The sequence below is a fragment of the Oncorhynchus mykiss genome, chromosome 26 (assembly GCF_057628025.1).
Source record: "Oncorhynchus mykiss isolate SJ-2025 chromosome 26, ASM5762802v1, whole genome shotgun sequence".
Taxonomy (NCBI): Eukaryota; Metazoa; Chordata; class Actinopteri; order Salmoniformes; family Salmonidae; genus Oncorhynchus; species Oncorhynchus mykiss.
Window position 1 is genome coordinate 45,640,001 of NC_143047.1, and position 17,500 is coordinate 45,657,500.

Sequence of the window (17,500 nt, forward strand, 5' to 3'; positions counted from 1 at the left end):
GTGTCTATGATCAGTAATAGTAGTGTCTATGATCAGTAATAGTAGTGTCTATGATCAGTAATAGTAGTGTCTATGATCAGTTGGTTACAGTAATAGTAGTGTCTATGATCAGTAATAGTAGTGTCTATGATCAGTAACAGTAGTGTCTATGATCAGTAATAGTAGTGTCTATGATCAGTAACAGTAGTGTCTATGATCAGTAACAGTAGTGTCTATGATCAGTAATAGTAGTGTCTATGTTCAGTAATAGTAGTGTCTATGATCAGTAACAGTAGTGTCTAGGATCAGTAATAGTAGTGTCTATGATCAGTAATAGTAGTGTGTATGATCAGTAACAGTAGTGTGTATGATCAGTAATAGTAGTGTCTATGATCAGTAATAGTAGTGTCTATGATCAGTAATAGTAGTGTGTATGATCGTTAATAGTAGTGTCTATAATCAGTAATAGTAGTGTCTATGATCAGTAATAGTAGTGTGTATGATCAGTAACAGTAGTGTCTATGATCAGTAACAGTTTTTTTTATTTATTTTTTTATTTCACCTTTATTTAACCAGGTAGGCTAGTTGAGAACAAGTTCTCATTTGCAACTGCGACCTGGCCAAGATAAGGCATAGCAGTGTGAACAGACAACACAGAGTTACACATGGAGTAAACAATTAGCAAGTCAATAACACAGTAGAAAAAAGGGGAGTCTATATATACATTGTGTGCAAAAGGCATGAGAAGGTAGGCAAATAATTACAATTATGCAGATTAACACTGGAGTGATAAATGATCAGATGGTTATGTACAGGTAGAGATATTGGTGTGCAAAAGAGCAGAAAAATAAAAATAAATAAATAAAAACAGTATGGGGATGAAAATGGGTGGGCTATTTACCAATAGACTATGTACAGCTGCAGCGATCGGTTAGCTGCTCAGATAGCAGATGTTTGAAGTTGGTGAGGGAGATAAAAGTCTCCAACTTCAGCGATTTTTGCAATTCGTTCCAGTCACAGGCAGCAGAGAACTGGAACGAAAGGCGGCCAAATGAGGTGTTGGCTTTAGGGATGATCAGTGAGATACACCTGCTGGAGCGCGTGCTACGGATGGGTGTTGCCATCGTAACCAGTGAACTGAGATAAGGCGGAGCTTTACCTAGCATGGACTTGTAGATGACCTGGAGCCAGTGGGTCTGGCGACGAATATGTAGCGAGGGCCAGCCGACTAGAGCATACAAGTCGCAGTGGTGGGTGGTATAAGGTGCTTTAGTGACAAAACGGATGGCACTGTGATAAACTGCATCCAGTTTGCTGAGTAGAGTGTTGGAAGCAATTTTGTAGATGACGTCGCCGAAGTCGAGGATCGGTAGGATAGTCAGTTTTACTAGGGTAAGTTTGGCGGCGTGAGTGAAGGAGGCTTTGTTGCGGAATAGAAAGCCGACTCTTGATTTGATTTTCGATTGGAGATGTTTGATATGGGTCTGGAAGGAGAGTTTAGAGTCTAGCCAGACACCTAGGTACTTATAGATGTCCACATATTCAAGGTCGGAACCATCCAGGGTGGTGATGCTGGTCAGGCGTGCGGGTGCAGGCAGCGAACGGTTGAAAAGCATGCATTTGGTTTTACTAGCGTTTAAGAGCAGTTGGAGGCCACGGAAGGAGTGCTGTATGGCATTGAAGCTCGTTTGGAGGTTAGATAGCACAGTGTCCAAGGACGGGCCGGAAGTATATAGAATGGTGTCGTCTGCGTAGAGGTGGATCAGGGAATCGCCCGCAGCATGAGAAACATCATTGATATATACAGAGAAAAGAGTCGGCCCGAGAATTGAACCCTGTGGCACCCCCATAGAGACTGCCAGAGGACCGGACAGCATGCCCTCCGATTTGACACACTGAACTCTGTCTGCAAAGTAATTGGTGAACCAGGCAAGGCAGTCATCCGAAAAACCGAGGCTACTGAGTCTGCCGATAAGAATACGGTGATTGACAGAGTCGAAAGCCTTGGCAAGGTCTATGAAGACCGCTGCACAGTACTGTCTTTTATCGATGGCGGTTATGATATCGTTTAGTACCTTGAGCGTGGCTGAGGTACACCCGTGACCGGCTCGGAAACCAGATTGCACAGCGGAGAAGGTACGGTGGGATTCAAGATGGTCAGTGACCTGTTTGTTGACTTGGCTTTCGAAGACCTTAGATAGGCAGGGCAGGATGGATATAGGTCTGTAACAGTTTGGGTCCAGGGTGTCGCCCCCTTTGAAGAGGGGGATGACTGCGGCAGCTTTCCAATCCTTGGGGATCTCAGACGATATGAAAGAGAGGTTGAACAGGCTGGTAATAGGGGTTGCGACAATGGCGGCGGATAGTTTCAGGAATAGAGGGTCCAGATTGTCCAGCCCAGCTGATTTGTACGGGTCCAGGTTTTGCAGCTCTTTCAGGACATCTGCTATCTGGATTTGGGTAAAGGAGAACCTGGAGAGGCTTGGGCGAGTAGCTGCGGGGGGGGGGGAGCTGTTGTCCGAGGTTGGAGTAGCCAGGCGGAAGGCATGGCCAGCCGTTGAGAAATGCTTGTTGAAGTTTTCGATAATCATGGATTTATCGGTGGTGACCATGTTACCTAGTCTCAGTGCAGTGGGCAGCTGGGAGGAGGTGCTCTTGTTCTCCATGGACTTCACAGTGTCCCAGAACTTTTTGGAGTTGGAGCTACAGGATGCAAACTTCTGCCTGAAGAAGTTGGCTTTAGCTTTCCTGACTGACTGTGTGTATTGGTTCCTGACTTCCCTGAACAGTTGCATATCGCGGGGACTATTCGATGTTAGCGCAGTCCGCCACAGGATGTTTTTGTGCTGGTCGAGGGCAGTCAGGTCTGGAGTGAACCAGGGGCTATATCTGTTCTTAGTTCTGCATTTTTTGAACGGAGCATGCTTATCTAAGATGGTGAGGAAGTTACTTTTAAAGAAAGACCAGGCATCCTCAACTGACGGGATGAGGTCAATGTCCTTCCAGGATACCCGGGCCAGGTCGATTAGAAAGGCCTGCTCACAGAAGTGTTTTAGGGAGCGTTTGACAGTGATGAGGGGTGGTCGTTTGACTGCGGCTCCGTAGCGGATACAGGCAATGAGGCAGTGATCGCTGAGATCCTGGTTGTAGACAGCGGAGGTGTATTTGGAGGGCCAGTTGGTCAGGATGACGTCAATGAGGGTGCCCTTGTTTACAGAGTTAGGGTTGTACCTGGTGGGTTCCTTGATGATTTGAGTGAGATTGAGGGCATCTAGCTTAGATTGTAGGACTGCCGGGGTGTTAAGCATATCCCAGTTTAGGTCACCTAACAGAACAAACTCTGAAGCTAGATGGGGGGCGATCAATTCACAAATGGTGTCCAGGGCACAGCTGGGAGCTGAGGGGGGTCGGTAGCAGGCGGCAACAGTGAGAGACTTATTTCTGGAGAGAGTAATTTTCAAAATTAGTAGTTCGAACTGTTTGGGTATGGACCTGGAGAGTATGACATTACTTTGCAGGCTATCTCTGCAGTAGACTGCAACTCCTCCCCCTTTGGCAGTTCTATCTTGACGGAAGATGTTATAGTTGGGTATGGAAATCTCAGAATTTTTGGTGGCCTTCCTGAGCCAGGATTCAGACACGGCAAGGACATCAGGGTTAGCAGAGTGTGCTAGAGCAGTGAGTAAGACACACTTAGGGAGGAGGCTTCTGATGTTGACATGCATGAAACCAAGGCTTTTTCGATCACAGAAGTCAACAAATGAGGGTGCCTGGGGACATGCAGGGCCTGGGTTTACCTCCACATCACCCGCGGAACAGAGAAGGAGTAGTATGAGGGTGCGGCTGAAGGCTATCAAAACTGGTCGCCTAGGGCGTTGGGGACAGAGAATAAGAGGAGCAGGTTTCTGGGCATGGTAGAATATATTCAGGGCATAATGCGCAAACAGGGGTATGGTGGGGTGCGGGTACAGCGGAGGTAAGCCCAGGCACTGGGTGATGATGAGAGAGGTTGTATCTCTGGACATGCTGGTTGTAATGGGTGAGGTCACCGCATGTGTGGGGGGTGGGACAAAGGAGGTATCAGGGGTATAAAGAGTGGAATTAGGGGCTCCATTGTAAACTAAAACAATGATAACTAACCTGCACAACAGTATACAAGGCATATTGACATTTGAGAGAGACATACAGCAAGGCATACAGTAATCACAGGTGTTGAATTGGGAGAGCTAGCTAAAACAGTAGGTGAGACAACAACAGCTAATCAGCTAGCACAACAACAGCAGGTAGAATGGCGATAGATTAGGCAGAGAGGGTCGGATTAACTACACACAGAGCCTAAGTGCGGCTGGGGCCGACAGATAAAACATAAACAAGCAGAATGGATTACCGTGAATTAATGGACAGTCCAGCATGCATCAGCTATGTAGCCAAGTGATCAGTGTCCAAGGGGCAGCGGTGGATGGGGCAGGGAAGCTGGACTGGCGAGTGTTATCCAGGTTAGAAAACTAACAATGACTAAATAGCTTGTAGCCAGTTAGCTGGTTAGCTTCTGAAGGTTCTTGAGTGAGTTCTAAAAATTTAAAGATAATAGCGGTTCCGTATCACATTGGGTGAGGCAGGTTACCGGAAGGTATAAACAAATTAAAAATCGAAAAGGGATAGAAAGTAAATATGGGTTCAGTGAGTGTTTGGGACGCGGCGATTCAGATGGTTAGCAGGCCTGTGCTAACAAGCTAACAGTTAGTAGACGGTGCTAAACACGGTAGCAGTTAGCGGACCGGGCTAAACAAGCTAGCAGTTAGCAGGCCGAATTTGCAAGCAAGGCGATAGCAAGGGCTAGAGAGTTAGCCTTTGGGGACGTCGCGATGGGGGGAGTCTGTTTATTCCTCCTCATGCGGTGACATCAATGGCCCGGTCGTGGGTCTGGATATTGTAGCCCAGGAGCTCAAAATGTTCCGTTTGCGATGGGAATCCGGGGGTGAAAAATAAAAATAAAATAATAGATAGGTCCGTTATGCTCTGGTTAGAGTCGCGTTGTTCGAACTGGCGAGAGCTTTCCGAGCTAAAGGTTAGCTGATGACCGGTTAGCTGAAGACCGCTAGCAATGTTTTGCTGAAGCTGGTAGTTAGTTGGCTAGTTGGCTAGCTTCAGTTGAGGGGTTCCAGATCCGAAGTAAATATAAATACTTTAGGAAAAAAGCTACGTTGGGTGAGGCGGGTTGCAGGAGAGTATTTAGAAGAAGTTGAGGTTCAGCAAAAAGTTTTAAAGATATGTGAAGAAAAAAACCGAAAACGAAACGAAAACAAACGATATATACAAGGGACACGACAACACGACACGTCCTACTGCTACGCCATCTTGGATGTGGCAATACTGTTACTGAACAGTAGTGTCTATGATCAGTAACAGTAGTGTCTATGATCAGTAATAGTAGTGGCTATGATCAGTAACAGTAGTGTCTAGGATCAGTAACAGGATTGTCTATGATCAGTTGGTTACAGTAATAGTAGTGTCTATGATCAGTAATAGTAGTGTCTATGATCAGTAATAGTAGTGTCTATGATCAGTAATAGTAGTGTCTATGATCAGTAACAGTAGTGTCTATGATCAGTAATAGTAGTGTCTATGATCAGTAATAGTAGTGTCTATGATCAGTAATAGTAGTGTCTATGATCAGTAATAGTAGTGTCTATGATCAGTAATAGTAGTGTCTATGATCAGTAACAGTAGTGTCTATGATCAGTAATAGTAGTGTCTATGATCAGTAACAGTAGTGTCTATGATCAGTAATAGTAGTGTCTATGATCAGTAATAGTAGTGTCTATGATCAGTAACAGTAGTGTCTGATCAGTAACAGTAGTGTCTATGATCAGTAATAGTAGTGTCTATGATCAGTAATAGTAGTGTCTATGATCAGTAATAGTAGTATCTATGTTCAGTAACAGTAGTGTCTATGATCAGTAACAGTAGTGTCTATGATCAGTAATAGTAGTGTCTATGATCAGTAACAGTAGTGTCTATGATAAGTAACAGGATTGTCTATGATCAGTAATAGTAGTGTCTATGATCAGTAACAGGATTGTCTATGATCAGTAATAGTAGTGTCTATGATCAGTAACAGGATTGTCTATGATAAGTAACAGGATTGTCTATGATCAGTAATAGTAGTGTCTATGATCAGTAACAGGATTGTCTATGATCAGTAATAGTAGTGTATATGATCAGTAACAGTAGTGTCTATGATCAGTAACAGTAGTGTCTATGATCAGTAATAGTAGTGTCTATGATCAGTAACAGTAGTGTCTAGGATCAGTAACAGTAGTGTCTGATCAGTAATAGTAGTGTCTATGATCAGTAATAGTAGTGTCTATGATCAGTAACAGTAGTGTCTATGATCAGTAACAGTAGTGTCTATGATCAGTAATAGTAGTGTCTATGATCAGTAACAGTAGTGTCTAGGATCAGTAATAGTAGTGTCTATGATCAGTAATAGTAGTGTCTATGATCAGTAATAGTAGTGTCTATGATCAGTAACAGTAGTGTCTATGATCAGTAACAGTAGTGTCTATGATCAGTAATAGTAGTGTCTATGATCAGTAACAGTAGTGTCTATGATCAGTAATAGTAGTGTCTATGATCAGTAACAGTAGTGTCTGTGATCAGTAATAGTAGTGTCTATGATCAGTAATAGTAGTGTCTATGATCAGTAACAGTAGTGTCTATGATCAGTAACAGTAGTGTCTGATCAGTAATAGTAGTATCTATGATCAGTAATAGTAGTGTCTATAATCAGTAATAGTAGTGTCTATGATCAGTAACAGTAGTGTCTATGATCAGTAATAGTAGTGGCTATGATCAGTAACAGTAGTGTCTAGGATCAGTAACAGGATTGTCTATGATCAGTTGGTTACAGTAATAGTAGTGTCTATGATCAGTAATAGTAGTGTCTATGATCAGTAATAGTAGTGTCTATGATCAGTAATAGTAGTGTCTATGATCAGTAACAGTAGTGTCTATGATCAGTAATAGTAGTGTCTATGATCAGTAATAGTAGTGTCTATGATCAGTAATAGTAGTGTCTATGATCAGTAATAGTAGTGTCTATGATCAGTAATAGTAGTGTCTATGATCAGTAACAGTAGTGTCTATGATCAGTAATAGTAGTGTCTATGATCAGTAACAGTAGTGTCTATGATCAGTAATAGTAGTGTCTATGATCAGTAATAGTAGTGTCTATGATCAGTAACAGTAGTGTCTGATCAGTAACAGTAGTGTCTATGATCAGTAATAGTAGTGTCTATGATCAGTAATAGTAGTGTCTATGATCAGTAATAGTAGTATCTATGTTCAGTAACAGTAGTGTCTATGATCAGTAACAGTAGTGTCTATGATCAGTAATAGTAGTGTCTATGATCAGTAACATGATTGTCTATGATAACAAACAGGATTGTCTATGATCAGTAATAGTAGTGTCTATGATCAGTAACAGGATTGTCTATGATCAGTAATAGTAGTGTCTATGATCAGTAACAGGATTGTCTATGATAAGTAACAGGATTGTCTATGATCAGTAATAGTAGTGTCTATGATCAGTAACAGGATTGTCTATGATCAGTAATAGTAGTGTCTATGATCAGTAACAGTAGTGTCTATGATCAGTAACAGTAGTGTCTATGATCAGTAATAGTAGTGTCTATGATCAGTAACAGTAGTGTCTAGGATCAGTAACAGTAGTGTCTGATCAGTAATAGTAGTGTCTATGATCAGTAATAGTAGTGTCTATGATCAGTAACAGTAGTGTCTATGATCAGTAACAGTAGTGTCTATGATCAGTAATAGTAGTGTCTATGATCAGTAACAGTAGTGTCTAGGATCAGTAATAGTAGTGTCTATGATCAGTAATAGTAGTGTCTATGATCAGTAATAGTAGTGTCTATGATCAGTAACAGTAGTGTCTATGATCAGTAACAGTAGTGTCTATGATCAGTAATAGTAGTGTCTATGATCAGTAACAGTAGTGTCTATGATCAGTAATAGTAGTGTCTATGATCAGTAACAGTAGTGTCTATGATCAGTAATAGTAGTGTCTATGATCAGTAATAGTAGTGTCTATGATCAGTAACAGTAGTGTCTATGATCAGTAACAGTAGTGTCTGATCAGTAATAGTAGTATCTATGATCAGTAATAGTAGTGTCTATGATCAGTAATAGTAGTGTCTATGATCAGTAACAGTAGTGTCTATGATCAGTAATAGTAGTGTCTATGATCAGTAACAGTAGTGTCTATGATCAGTAATAGTAGTGTCTATGATCAGTAATAGTAGTGTCTATGATCAGTAACAGTAGTGTCAATGATCAGTAACAGTAGTGTCTGATCAGTAATAGTAGTATCTATGATCAGTAATAGTAGTGTCTATGATCAGTAATAGTAGTGTCTATGATCAGTAACAGTAGTGTCTATGATCAGTAATAGTAGTGTCTATGATCAGTAACAGTAGTGTCTATGATCAGTAATAGTAGTGTCTATGATCAGTAATAGTAGTGTCTATGATCAGTAATAGTAGTGTGTATGATCAGTAACAGTAGTGTCTATGATCAGTAATAGTAGTGTCTATGATCAGTAATAGTAGTGTCTATGATCAGTAATAGTAGTGTGTATGATCAGTAACAGTAGTGTCTATGATCAGTAATAGTAGTGTCTATGATCAGTAATAGTAGTGTGTATTTAGGGAGGGACTGAGAGTCCATGTTATCTCCTCCCTCAGTAACAGTAGTGTGTATTTAGGGAGGGACTGAGAGTCCATGTTATCTCCTCCCTCAGTAACAGTAGTGTGTATTTAGGGAGGGACTGAGAGTCCATGTTATCTCCTCCCTCAGTAACAGTAGTGTGTATTTAGGGAGGGACTGAGAGTCCATGTTATCTCCTCCCTCAGTAACAGTAGTGTGTATTTAGGGAGGGACTGAGAGTCCATGTTATCTCCTCCCGTCTCCTCTAATACTTCAATAAGAGACATTCACACATCAGTGGAACGTCAATCTCTGTTCAGTCATGCGGTGTCGACTGAAGGGAAGTCTGGGGCCGTATGTGTACTGTATCAAAGTAGGACTGCTGATCTGGGATCAGTTTAACCTTTTAGATTGTAGTGAATAACATTACATGGACGAGGGGACCAGTATGTACTGTATCAAAGTAGAACTGCTGATCTGGGATCAGTTTAACCTTTTAGATTGTAGTGAATAACATTACATGGACGAGGGGACCAGTATGTACTGTATCAAAGTAGGACTGCTGATCTGGGATCAGTTTAACCTTTTTTAGAGTGTTATGAGTAAGATCACAGAGACAACGAGGGATCTGATTCTAGATCAGTACTCCTGCTCTGAGATGCTTGATATGAAGTGAACTGCAGGATGAGGGTGTTGCCACGAGAAAAGGTCAAACCAGTGAAGAACAAACACCATTGTAAATACAACCCATATTTATGTTGATTTATTTTCCCCTTTTGTACTTTAACTATTTGCACATTGTTACAACACTGTATATAGACATTATAATATGACATTTTGAAATGATTTTGGAACGTTTGTGAGTGTAATGTTTATTGTTCATTTTTGATTGTTTTTTTTTATCTATTTCACTTGCTTTGACAATGTAAACATGTGTTTCCCATGACAGTAAAGCCCATTGAAATGAATTGAATTGACTGAGAGTGAAGTTCCATCTAGTGGTCCAGATGATCACATATACAGTGCCTTCAGAAGGTGTTCAGACCCCTTGACTTTTTCTACATTTTGCCTTATTCTAAAATGGATTCATAAAAAAAAGAAATCCTTACCAATCTAAACACAATGGGGCGGCAGGGTAGACTAATGGTTAGAGTGGAGGGGTGGCAGGGTAGACTAGTGGTTAGAGTGGAGGGGCGGCAGGGTAGACTAATGGTTAGAGTGGAGGGGTGGCAGGGTAGACTAATGGTTAGAGTGGAGGGGTGGCAGGGTAGACTAATGGTTAGAGTGGAGGGGTGGCAGGGTAGACTAGTGGTTAGAGTGGAGGGGCGGCAGGGTAGACTAGTGGTTAGAGTGGAGGGGCGGCAGGGTAGCCTAGTGGTTAGAGTGGAGGGGCGGCAGGGTAGACTAGTGGTTAGAGTGGAGGGGCGGCAGGGTAGACTAGTGGTTAGAGTGGAGGGGCGGCAGGTAGACTAGTGGTTAGAGTGGAGGGGCGGCAGGGTAGACTAATGGTTAGAGTGGAGGGGCGGCAGGGTAGACTAGTGGTTAGAGTGGAGGGGTGGAGGGGCGGCAGGGTAGACTAGTGGTTAGAGTGGAGGGGCGGCAGGGTAGACTAGTGGTTAGAGTGGAGGGGCGGCAGGGTAGACTAGTGGTTAGAGTGGAGGGGCGGCAGGGTAGACTAGTGGTTAGAGTGGAGGGGCGGCAGGGTAGACTAGTGGTTAGAGTGGAGGGGCGGCAGGGTAGACTAGTGGTTAGAGTGGAGGGGCGGCAGGGTAGACTAGTGGTTAGAGTGGAGGGGCGGCAGGGTAGACTAGTGGTTAGAGTGGAGGGGCGGCAGGGTAGACTAGTGGTTAGAGTGGAGGGGCGGCAGGGTAGACTAGTGGTTAGAGTGGAGGGGAGGCAGGGTAGACTAGTGGTTAGAGTGGAGGGGCGGCAGGGTAGACTAGTGGTTAGAGTGGAGGGGCGGCAGGGTAGACTAGTGGTTAGAGTGGAGGGGCGGCAGGTAGACTAGTGGTTAGAGTGGAGGGGCGGCAGGGTAGACTAGTGGTTAGAGTGGAGGGGCGGCAGGGTAGACTAGTGGTTAGAGTGGAGGGGTGGAGGGGTGGCAGGGTAGACTAGTGGTTAGAGTGGAGGGGCGGCAGGGTAGACTAGTGGTTAGAGTGGAGGGGCGGCAGGGTAGACTAGTGGTTAGAGTGGAGGGGCGGCAGGGTAGACTAGTGGTTAGAGTGGAGGGGCGGCAGGGTAGACTAGTGGTTAGAGTGGAGGGGCGGCAGGGTAGACTAGTGGTTAGAGTGGAGGGGCGGCAGGGTAGACTAGTGGTTAGAGTGGAGGGGCGGCAGGGTAGACTAGTGGTTAGAGTGGAGGGGAGGCAGGGTAGACTAGTGGTTAGAGTGGAGGGGTGGCAGGGTAGACTAGTGGTTAGAGTGGAGGGGCGGCAGGGTAGACTAGTGGTTAGAGTGGAGGGGTGGCAGGGTAGACTAGTGGTTAGAGTGGAGGGGCGGCAGGGTAGACTAGTGGTTAGAGTGGAGGGGCGGCAGGGTAGACTAGTGGTTAGAGTGGAGGGCCGGCAGGGTAGACTAGTGGTTAGAGTGGAGGGGCGGCAGGGTAGACTAGTGGTTAGAGTGGAGGGGGCGGCAGGGTAGACTAGTGGTTAGAGTGGAGGGGAGGCAGGGTAGACTAGTGGTTAGAGTGGAGGGGTGGAGGGGCGGCAGGGTAGACTAGTGGTTAGAGTGGAGGGGCGGCAGGGTAGACTAGTGGTTAGAGTGGAGGGGAGGCAGGGTAGACTAGTGGTTAGAGTGGAGGGGCGGCAGGGTAGACTAGTGGTTAGAGTGGAGGGGCGGCAGGGTAGACTAGTGGTTAGAGTGGAGGGGCGGCAGGTAGACTAGTGGTTAGAGTGGAGGGGCGGCAGGGTAGACTAGTGGTTAGAGTGGAGGGGCGGCAGGGTAGACTAGTGGTTAGAGTGGAGGGGTGGAGGGGCGGCAGGGTAGACTAGTGGTTAGAGTGGAGGGGCGGCAGGGTAGACTAGTGGTTAGAGTGGAGGGGCGGCAGGGTAGACTAGTGGTTAGAGTGGAGGGGCGGCAGGGTAGACTAGTGGTTAGAGTGGAGGGGCGGCAGGGTAGACTAGTGGTTAGAGTGGAGGGGCGGCAGGGTAGACTAGTGGTTAGAGTGGAGGGGCGGCAGGGTAGACTAGTGGTTAGAGTGGAGGGGCGGCAGGGTAGACTAGTGGTTAGAGTGGAGGGGCGGCAGGGTAGACTAGTGGTTAGAGTGGAGGGGCGGCAGGTAGACTAGTGGTTAGAGTGGAGGGGCGGCAGGGTAGACTAGTGGTTAGAGTGGAGGGGCGGCAGGGTAGACTAGTGGTTAGAGTGGAGGGGTGGAGGGGCGGCAGGGTAGACTAGTGGTTAGAGTGGAGGGGCGGCAGGGTAGACTAGTGGTTAGAGTGGAGGGGCGGCAGGGTAGACTAGTGGTTAGAGTGGAGGGGCGGCAGGGTAGACTAGTGGTTAGAGTGGAGGGGCGGCAGGGTAGACTAGTGGTTAGAGTGGAGGGGCGGCAGGGTAGACTAGTGGTTAGAGTGGAGGGGCGGCAGGGTAGACTAGTGGTTAGAGTGGAGGGGAGGCAGGGTAGACTAGTGGTTAGAGTGGAGGGGTGGCAGGGTAGACTAGTGGTTAGAGTGGAGGGGCGGCAGGGTAGACTAGTGGTTAGAGTGGAGGGGTGGCAGGGTAGACTAGTGGTTAGAGTGGAGGGGCGGCAGGGTAGACTAGTGGTTAGAGTGGAGGGGCGGCAGGGTAGACTAGTGGTTAGAGTGGAGGGGCGGCAGGGTAGACTAGTGGTTAGAGTGGAGGGGCGGCAGGGTAGACTAGTGGTTAGAGTGGAGGGGCGGCAGGGTAGACTAGTGGTTAGAGTGGAGGGGCGGCAGGGTAGACTAGTGGTTAGAGTGGAGGGGCGGCAGGGTAGACTAGTGGTTAGAGTGGAGGGGCGGCAGGGTAGACTAGTGGTTAGAGTGGAGGGGCGGCAGGGTAGACTAGTGGTTAGAGTGGAGGGGCGGCAGGGTAGACTAATGGTTAGAGTGGAGGGGCGGCAGGGTAGACTAGTGGTTAGAGTGGAGGGGCGGCAGGGTAGACTAGTGGTTAGAGTGGAGGGGCGGCAGGGTAGACTAGTGGTTAGAGTGGAGGGGCGGCAGGGTAGACTAGTGGTTAGAGTGGAGGGGCGGCAGGGTAGACTAGTGGTTAGAGTGGAGGGGCGGCAGGGTAGACTAGTGGTTAGAGTGGAGGGGCGGCAGGGTAGACTAGTGGTTAGAGTGGAGGGGTGGCAGGGTAGACTAGTGGTTAGAGTGGAGGGGCGGCAGGGTAGCCTAGTGGTTAGAGTGGAGGGGCGGCAGGGTAGACTAGTGGTTAGAGTGGAGGGGCGGCAGGGTAGACTAGTGGTTAGAGTGGAGGGGCGGCAGGGTAGACTAGTGGTTAGAGTGGAGGGGCGGCAGGGTAGACTAGTGGTTAGAGTGGAGGGGCGGCAGGGTAGACTAGTGGTTAGAGTGGAGGGGCGGCAGGGTAGACTAGTGGTTAGAGTGGAGGGGGCGGCAGGGTAGACTAGTGGTTAGAGTGGAGGGGCGGCAGGGTAGACTAGTGGTTAGAGTGGAGGGGCGGCAGGGTAGACTAGTGGTTAGAGTGGAGGGGCGGCAGGTAGACTAGTGGTTAGAGTGGAGGGGTGGCAGGTAGACTAGTGGTTAGAGTGGAGGGGCGGCAGGGTAGACTAGTGGTTAGAGTGGAGGGGTGGCAGGGTAGACTAGTGGTTAGAGTGGAGGGGCGGCAGGTAGACTAGTTGTTAGAGTGGAGGGGCGGCAGGTAGACTAGTGGTTAGAGTGGAGGGGCGGCAGGTAGACTAGTGGTTAGAGTGGAGGGGTGGCAGGTAGACTAGTGGTTAGAGTGGAGGGGCGGCAGGTAGACTAGTGGTTAGAGTGGAGGGGCGGCAGGTAGACTAGTGGTTAGAGTGGAGGGGCGGCAGGGTAGACTAGTGGTTAGAGTGGAGGGGCGGCAGGGTAGACTAGTGGTTAGAGTGGAGGGGCGGCAGGTAGACTAGTGGTTAGAGTGGAGGGGTGGCAGGTAGACTAGTGGTTAGAGTGGAGGGGCGGCAGGTAGACTAGTGGTTAGAGTGGAGGGGTGGCAGGTAGACTAGTGGTTAGAGTGGAGGGGCGGCAGGTAGACTAGTGGTTAGAGTGGAGGGGTGGCAGGTAGACTAGTGGTTAGAGTGGAGGGGTGGCAGGTAGACTAGTGGTTAGAGTGGAGGGGCGGCAGGTAGACTAGTGGTTAGAGTGGAGGGGCGGCAGGGTAGACTAGTGGTTAGAGTGGAGGGGCGGCAGGTAGACTAGTGGTTAGAGTGGAGGGGCGGCAGGGTAGACTAGTGGTTAGAGTGGAGGGGTGGCAGGTAGACTAGTGGTTAGAGTGGAGGGGCGGCAGGGTAGACTAGTGGTTAGAGTGGAGGGGCGGCAGGGTAGACTAATGGTTAGAGTGGAGGGGCGGCAGGGTAGACTAATGGTTAGAGTGGAGGGGCGGCAGGTAGACTAGTGGTTAGAGTGGAGGGGCGGCAGGGTAGACTAGTGGTTAGAGTGGAGGGGCGGCAGGGTAGACTAGTGGTTAGAGTGGGTGGCGGCAGGGTAGACTAGTGGTTAGAGTGGAGGGGCGGCAGGGTAGACTAGTGGTTAGAGTGGAGGGGCGGCAGGGTAGACTAGTGGTTAGAGTGGAGGGGCGGCAGGGTAGACTAATGGTTAGAGTGGAGGGGCGGCAGGGTAGACTAGTGGTTAGAGTGGAGGGGCGGCAGGGTAGACTAATGGTTAGAGTGGAGGGGCGGCAGGGTAGACTAATGGTTAGAGTGGAGGGGCGGCAGGGTAGACTAATGGTTAGAGTGGAGGGGCGGCAGGGTAGACTAATGGTTAGAGTGGAGGGGCGGCAGGGTAGCCTAGTGGTTAGAGTGGAGGGGCGGCAGGGTAGACTAGTGGTTAGAGTGGAGGGGCGGCAGGGTAGACTAGTGGTTAGAGTGGAGGGGCGGCAGGGTAGACTAGTGGTTAGAGTGGAGGGGCGGCAGGGTAGACTAATGGTTAGAGTGGAGGGGTGGCAGGGTAGACTAGTGGTTAGAGTGGAGGGGTGGCAGGGTAGACTAATGGTTAGAGTGGAGGGGTGGCAGGGTAGACTAATGGTTAGAGTGGAGGGGCGGCAGGGTAGACTAATGGTTAGAGTGGAGGGGCGGCAGGGTAGCCTAGTGGTTAGAGTGGAGGGGCGGCAGGGTAGACTAATGGTTAGAGTGGAGGGGTGGCAGGGTAGACTAATGGTTAGAGTGGAGGGGCGGCAGGGTAGACTAATGGTTAGAGTGGAGGGGTGGCAGGGTAGACTAATGGTTAGAGTGGAGGGGTGGCAGGGTAGACTAATGGTTAGAGTGGAGGGGCGGCAGGGTAGACTAATGGTTAGAGTGGAGGGGCGGCAGGGTAGACTAATGGTTAGAGTGGAGGGGCGGCAGGGTAGACTAATGGTTAGAGTGGAGGGGCGGCAGGGTAGCCTAGTGGTTAGAGTGGAGGGGCGGCAGGGTAGCCTAGTGGTTAGAGTGGAGGGGCGGCAGGGTAGCCTAGTGGTTAGAGTGGAGGGGCGGCAGGGTAGCCTAGTGGTTAGAGTGGAGGGGTGGCAGGGTAGCCTAGTGGTTAGAGTGGAGGGGCGGCAGGGTAGACTAATGGTTAGAGTGGAGGGGTGGCAGGGTAGACTAATGGTTAGAGTGGAGGGGCGGCAGGGTAGCCTAGTGGTTAGAGTGGAGGGGCGGCAGGGTAGACTAATGGTTAGAGTGGAGGGGTGACAGGGTAGACTAATGGTTAGAGTGGAGGGGCGGCAGGGTAGCCTAGTGGTTAGAGTGGAGGGGCGGCAGGGTAGACTAATGGTTAGAGTGGAGGGGTGGCAGGGTAGACTAATGGTTAGAGTGGAGGGGCGGCAGGGTAGCCTAGTGGTTAGAGTGGAGGGGCGGCAGGGTAGACTAATGGTTAGAGTGGAGGGGTGACAGGGTAGACTAATGGTTAGAGTGGAGGGGCGGCAGGGTAGCCTAGTGGTTAGAGTGGAGGGGCGGCAGGGTAGACTAATGGTTAGAGTGGAGGGGTGGCAGGGTAGACTAATGGTTAGAGTGGAGGGGCGGCAGGGTAGCCTAGTGGTTAGAGTGGAGGGGCGGCAGGGTAGCCTAGTGGTTAGAGCTTTGGCCTAGTAACCGGAAGGTTGCAAGATCGAATCACCAAAATGACAAGGTACAAATCTGTCGTTCTGCCCCTGAACAAGGCAGTTAACCCACTGTTCCTAGGCCGTCATTGAAAATAAGAAATTGTTCTTAACTGACTTGCCTAGTTAAATAAAGGTAAAATAATAAACAATACCCCATAATGACAAAGCGTAAACAGGTTTTTTGAAAAAAATTGCGTATTTTATAACAAATAAAACTGAAATACCTTCTTCACATTAGTATTCAGACTCTTTGCTATGAGACTCGAAATTGAGCTCAGGTGCATCTGGTTGATCATCCTTGAGATGTTTCTACAATTTGATTGGAGTCCAACTGTGGTAAATTCAATTGATTGGATATGATTTGGAAAGGCCCTCACACCTGTCTATGTAAGGTCCCACAGTTGACAGTGCATGTCAGAGCAAAAACCAAGCCATGAAGTCGAAGGAATTGTCCGTAGAGCTCAGAGATAAGAATTGTGTCGAGGCACAGATCTGGGGGAAGGGTACCAAAACATTTCTATAGCATTTAAGGTCCCCAAGAACACAGCTGGCCTCCATCATTCTTAAATGGAAGAAGTTTGGAACCACCAAAACTCTTCCTAGAGCTGACCGCCCTGACAAACTGAGCAATCGGTGAAGGGCCTTGGTCAGGGAGGTGACAAAGAACCCGATGGTCACTCTGACAGAGCTCCAGAGTTCCTCTGTGGAGATGGGAGAATCTTCCAGAAGGACAACCATCTCTGCAGTACTCCACCAATCAGGCCTTTATGGTTGGGTGGCCAGACGGAATCCACTCCTCAGTAAAAGGCACATGACAGCCCGCTTGGAGTTTGCCAAAAGGCACCTAAAGACAAGATTCTCTGGTCTGATGAAACCAAGATTGAACTCTTTGGCCTAAATGCCAAGCGTCACTTCTGGAGGAAACCTGGCACCATCCCTACGGTGAAGCATGATGGTGGCAGCATCATACTGTAGGGATGATTTTCAGCGGCAGGGACTGGAAGACTAGTTAGGATTGAGGCAAGGATGGACGGGGCAAAGTACAGAGAGATCCTTGCTCCAGAGCGCTCAGGACCTCAGACTGGGGGTGAAGGTTCACCACCCAACAGGACAAAGATCCTAAGCACACAGCCAAGACAACGCAGGAGTGGCTTCAGGACAAGTCTCTGAATGTCCTTGACTGGCCCAGCCAGAGCCCGCACTTGAACCGGATCAAACATCTCTGGAGAGACGCTCCACATCCAACCTGACAGAGGTTGAGAGGATCTGCAGAGATGAATGGGAGAAACCTCCCAAATACAGGTGTGCCAAGCTTGTAAATTCATACCCCAGCCTCAAGGCTGTAATCGCTGCCAAAGGTGCTTCAACAAAGTACTGAGTAAAAGGTCTGAATACTGATGTAAATGTCAGTTTAAAAAATATATATATTATTAATTAGCAACAATTTCTAAAAACCTGTGTTTACTTGGTCATTATGGGGTATTGTGATGTCATTATGGGGTATTGTGATGTCATTATGGGTTATTGTGTGTAGATTGATGAGAGGGGGGGGGGGGGGC

General features: G+C 48.1%; 1 protein-coding gene across 2 annotated transcripts in view; it reads left to right on the top strand.

The window, feature by feature from the left end:
• Positions 1-17,500, top strand: part of LOC110526872 (tumor protein p53-inducible protein 11) — a 109,945-nt gene that overhangs the window by 86,144 nt on the left and 6,301 nt on the right. The gene's annotated exons all lie outside the window — the stretch shown is intronic.